The sequence below is a fragment of the Anabrus simplex genome, chromosome 8 (assembly GCF_040414725.1).
Source record: "Anabrus simplex isolate iqAnaSimp1 chromosome 8, ASM4041472v1, whole genome shotgun sequence".
Taxonomy (NCBI): domain Eukaryota; kingdom Metazoa; phylum Arthropoda; class Insecta; order Orthoptera; family Tettigoniidae; genus Anabrus; species Anabrus simplex.
This window is the reverse complement of record NC_090272.1, coordinates 68,095,754-68,101,753: the sequence shown is the minus strand read 5'-3', so window position 1 is coordinate 68,101,753 and position 6,000 is coordinate 68,095,754.

Sequence of the window (6,000 nt, the reverse complement as noted above, 5' to 3'; positions counted from 1 at the left end):
GCTTCTAGTAAACATTGTTGGTACTTATATTCGGTACTGGGGGCATTTTTAGCGAAATCCATACAAATTGCTTCCAACGGCTTCATTTTTATAGCGTGCATTCTTTTTTTTTTTTTTTTTTTTTGCGTTTGTAGAATGATTCCCCTTTTCTTTTCTGAAGGACATCTCAGGTTGTGAGCTCTTTTAATTCCTTTATCCTTTTCTGAGGACCGATTTTTTACTTTGGCTGAGAATTCGTCACAATGAAAGCATGTGTCACTACGTGGGTATCCGAAAGATATTGTGAAATGTATATGATGTACCTGTAGGTTTTATAGGACACATGAACTGCACGATGAAGCAGTGTTGCCAACCCGATTTTCATTTAATAAGCTAGATCATCATCCAATATAAGGTAGAAAAACTAAATGAGAACTAGAAAAGGTTAAAAAATAATCCAAATACGAAGGTAATCCCAAAAATAAGATCTACTATATTTTTATAAATACATCGACCTGTTTATTTCTACAATGGTTTGCATCATTTTACAGCTTGAACATTCAGCTATTTTTCTACATAATCACCATTTTGGTCGATGCATATTTTTAGACGCTTTGACAGTTTTTGTATGCCCATGTCATACCAGCTCGCCGCCATGCTGTTCAGGAAGTTGTGAACCTCATCTTTCACCTCGTCGTCGGCGCTGAATTGCTTTCCAGCCAAATGTTCTTTCAACTTAGGGAACAAGTGATAGTCACTGGGCGTCAAGTCGGGACTATAGGGTGGGTGGGTGGTGATGTTCCACTGAAACTGCTGCAGAAGAGCAACGGTTTGCCGGGTGACGTGCCATGCAGAATATTTACGCCTTTGTTCAACATTCCTCTTCTCCGGTTCTGAATTGCCCGTCTGAGTTTTTTCAGGGTCTCACAGTACCTGTCAGCGTTAATTGTGGTCCCAGTGGGCATAAAGTCGACCCCTTTTCAATCCCAAAATACAGCTGTCATGACTTTACCGGCAGACTGTGTTTGCTTGAATTTCCGCGGCTTTGGCGAAGAGGGATGCTGCTACTGCGTGACTGTTGCTTGGTCTCAGGTGTAAAGTGGAACGCCCAGGTTTCGTCACCCGTGACAACTGAGTCCAAAAAGTTGTCCTGTTCGGCTGCAAAGCGTTGAAGAAATGTGCGGGAAGAATCAACTCGTTGCCGCATGTGGTTTTCAGTCAGTATGCGTGGCACCCATCTTGCGAACACCTTCCGGTATTTCAACCTTTCCGTTAAAATTCTATGAGCGGCGCTTCGGAGAAACCTCAGGAACCAAAGTGCAGATCATCCAGGGTGATCCGCCGATCTTCACGCATTATTTGCTCAACCTTCACGACTGTCTCGACGGAAATTGACGGTCTCCCGCTCCTTTGTTCGTCGTGAATTTCAGTCCGACCGGCTGAAAACTCTCTACACTACTTACGAACATTTTTGACAACCATGTACGACTCACGTACATTTCCGTCAATTGGCGATGGATTTCAATCGGTTCAGTACCTTTTGCGTTCAAACACTGAGTAACTGCGTGCACTTCGCACTTGGCGGTAACATCCAACGGGAGCTCCATTCTTAACGGCTGCCAAGCCAAGACTGAGTGCCTCAGCGGTGAGATAGCGGCCCCGGTCTAGAAAGCCAAGAATAACGGCCGGGAGGATTCGTCGTGCTGACCACACAACACCTCGTCATCTGCAGGCCTTCGGGCTTAGCCGCGGTCGCTTGGTAGGCATAGGACCTTCAAGGGATGTAGTGCCATGGGGTTTGGGGGGGGGGCTGTTAAGATGTGAACATTGGAGAATGAAGTAGACTATACCAGAAATGAGCCTAAGAAACGGAAGAGAACAGGCCGGATTGTAGACGTCGGTAAGAAATTAAAGTGAAGTCACCACTGAAGCAGAAGCGCTGAAATAAAAAGCTATTTCAACAGTCTAAAAATCACAATGAGCAGAATGCCTATTTGCGAGGGTTAATTAGAGCACTATCTGTAAGAAAATGAGAGTTCTGTATTTATAAAAACGGGAATTTTTTTTTTTTTTTTTTTTTTTTTTTTTTGCCGGTAAACGTTGGATTAAATAAACTAGATTTAGATGGGAAACCCTAAGTTGGCAACACTTCACTGCGATGAAGTTCTTTAAACAACAGAAACGTCTGCTCCATATACAGCTTCTCAGACAAAGAGGTATCTTTGGAATATTTTATGCTGTAATGGCTTTGTCGGCCTTTAAGGATGTTTATGTAACTGCTTATCAGTGGACTTGTAGATTCGTCAAGCTTCCTGTGAAGATGTCTCTTATCTCACGATGAACAATCAGTCATTTTTAAGCTTTCCTTTTGCTTTTTGTGATTCCATGTAATCAGAGCTGTATGGGCCTTTGACCAGAGTAGCAAATTTATGGGGTGGCACAAATGAAAAGGTCTAATAGTTAGAAAACGAGTTTAAAAAGAAAATCGCGCATTTTCGTAGTATTCAAAAGCGAAAGCTCCCAACAAGAATAACGAAATATTCCTTCCGCTTATGTGAAAACTGACGGTAATCTATACACTATAATTATATAAAAATTATTTTTTGTTTGTATGTATGTATGTCTCAAATGGTCTCAAAAACTACTGGACCGATTTCGCTGAAAACTTCACAATTTGATCTTATTACCCCTGGGAGGGTTTAAAAAGTGGCCTGAACGAAATCTGATGAGTAGTTCAGCATAGGGGTCAGAAGGGTGAAAAAAATTAAAATAAAATAAAATAAAATAAAATAAAATAAAATAAAATAAAATAAAATAAAATAAAATAAAATAAAATAGGGGACGGTAAGTAAACCGCATGACAAGTCTGATCAGCAGGTTGCCTAACCAACAGGATTTACAGATAATGATGTGTTTCTTAAAATAATATTTTTCTTCCTCTTCTTCTCTAAACGGTATATAAAATACAAGTTCAGTCCCCATGGTATAGGAGGTGAGAAGGAGTGAAGAAAGAAAATGTCGAAAATGACAGATTTTACGGATGAATGTGTGTGCATGTTTCAGCATGGCTCACAACCAAACTAGATACACATATAACTTAATCTGGAAAAATTACTCTAGGGTCAAGAAACCCCTAGCACACCTAAAGGAAGGGGTGAAATGTAAAAATCCGAAACATTAGCGATATTAATGGAGAGTTCATAGTCTTTGGGGTAGCTGAGCTAAACTGTGACACTCTGGAGGCTGTTTGAACCAAAGTTCATTCCCAAACGCGATGGGGGTTAGAAGGGGTGAATGGAATGTCCAAAATGACCGAGATCATGGATGTACGTGTGCATATTCCAGCATAGTTCTCTACCAAACATGATACTCATATGACTTAGTTTGGGAAAAAAAACTGTAGGGGTAAGACACCCCTACAGGTGGAGGTTGAAAGGGGGTGAAATGTTAAAATAATAGAAAACGTCCAATATTAAAAGTGAAAACGACGTATGTTAATAAATTTAGTTTTTCTTTTGCATTTAATTAAACGGTTTAGACAAATCTAACACGGTTGAATTAATAAACGCGGGCGAAGTCGCGGGCACCTGCTGTTAATATTATAAATACCACCACAATACTGAAGCACAATCTCCTCGGTTCTGCGTACGGGTATCAAGATGGCAACTCGGTCAAGTGGGCGGTGAATCAACGCCATCTAGAAACAACCGCGTGGTTTGAGTGAATCGGCGAGGCTGCTAATTTTCCATAATAAATACCAAGAGTTCCGGAGAAGTCCGTGAAAGTGAAAGCCATTTTTATTCAGTTAGTGAGAGTTTTATTAAGGGTTTTTCGTGTTACGTACACACCACGTATGGTCGAAAACGATTACGATACGTGGCCCAAATTGTCGCAGATTAGCAGAAGAGGAGAAGTCGAGAGAAAGCGAATTGCGTCTCAGACAACAGTGTTACACTTGTTTTTCCAAAGGATCCAAACTATAACTCAAAAAATTATGATACCGGCACAGAAAATTTTTATGAGTGTACACCCAGCTTTAGTTGCGTTTCCATTGGTCTGCTGTACCAAGAAAAGGTATTTAAAAACCAAACGATTATCCTTAACAAGAGAATTTCCACTCTCGTCGTGATTATGTGTTAATGTTTAAAAGACGGGGTAGTGAATTGTGCAGAAGTGACAGCCGTTTGCTCTCTACGTTGAATTAATAATAATAATTGAATGATTATTATCTAATTGTATTTATGTTTGATATTTTACCTTGGAGGTAATGTTTACCCTCCAGGGTCGGTTTTTCCCTCGGACTCAGCGAGAGATCCCACCTCTACCGCCTCAAGGGCAGTATCCTGGAGATTCAGATTTTGGGTCGGGGGATACAACTGGGGAGACTGACCAGTAACTCGCCCAGGCGGCCTCACCTTCTATACTGAACAGGGGCCTAGTGGAGGGATGGGAAGATTGGATGGGACAGGCAAGGAAGAGGGGAAGAAGTGGCCGTGGTCTTAAGTTAGGCACCATCCCGGCATTTGCCTGGAGGAGAAGTGGGAAACCACGGAAAACTACTTCCAGGATGGCTGAGGTGGGAATCGAACCCTCCTCTACTCAGTTGACCTCCCGAGGCTGAGTGGACCCCGTTCCAGCCCTCGTACCACTTTTCAAATTTCGTGGCAGAGCCGGGAATCGAACCCGGCCCTCCGGGGGTGGCAGCTCATCACGCTAACCACTACACCACAGAGGCGGTTTACTTTCGTCATTATATAAAATAACAGTAAATGCAATTATATCTTATCAAGTTTAAGGAAGGGGGGCGCAACATTATTTGGGCTCAGAGGCGTTGCAGTAGTTAAATTCGGCCCTGATCACGCTTATTATGACCGAGCGCGTTGGCTGTACGGTTAGGGTTGCACAGCTGTGAGCTTGCATTCGGGAGAAAGTGAGTTCGAACCTCACTGTCGGCAGCCCTGAAGATTGTTTCCGGTCGTTTCCCTTTTTCACATCAGGTATATGCTGGGGCTGTACTTTAATTTAACCCACACGGCCGATTCCTTCCCACTCCTAGCCCTTTCCTATCCCATCGTTGCCGTAAGAACTATAAGTGTCGGTGCGACGAAGAGCAGAATACATAAATCACGCTTATGGTCAGACCTGTCACTAACTCGAACACTATATGCAATTGTAGCATCTAGTAATTTTGTAAATTCTGTGTGGTTGCTCTCCCTTTCTTACAGATAGTACTGTAATTAACCATCCCAAATAGGCATTTTGATCATTGTGCCTTTTAGACTTGATATTACCTTTTTCTGCTTCAGTGGTGACTTTCACCTTAATTTCTTACCGACGTCTACAATCCGGCCTGTTCTCTTCCGTTTCTTAGGCTCGTTTCTGGTATACGGTAGTCTACTTCATTCGCCAATGTTCACATCTTAACAGCCCCCCCCCCCTCCTCCGCCCCCAAAAAGTACCATGGCACTACAGCTCTTGAAGGGCTTTGGCCCGAAGGCCTGCAGATTACGAGGTGTCGTGTGGTCAGCACGACGAATCCTCTCGGGCATTATTTTTAGGCTGAGTGGACCTCAAAACCAGCCCTCACGTCCAGGTAAAAATCCCGGACCTGGCCGGGAATCGAACCCGGGACCGCTACCCCTACACCACGGGGCCGCCACATCTTAACCGCACATTACAATATTACGAAGTTATGAAATAATAACTTGCACTAATGAGTGAATGTAAAAGCACAGTCGACTCACACCAGTTACAATGAGATAAGGGCGAAATGTTTTTTGTTGGCGAGCAGATAACTTGCGTGGTTTTCCCCCTTCTTCTTCTTCTGCTTTTTCTTTATCTGGTTACCCTCCAGGGTCGGTTTTTCCCTCGGACTCAGCGAGGAATCCCACCTCTACCGCCTCAAGGGTAGTGTCCTGCAGCTTCAGACTCTGAGTCGGGGGATACAACTGAAGAGGATGACCAGTACCTCGCCCAGGTGGCCTCACCTGCTATGCTGAATAGGGGCATTGTGGTGGGATG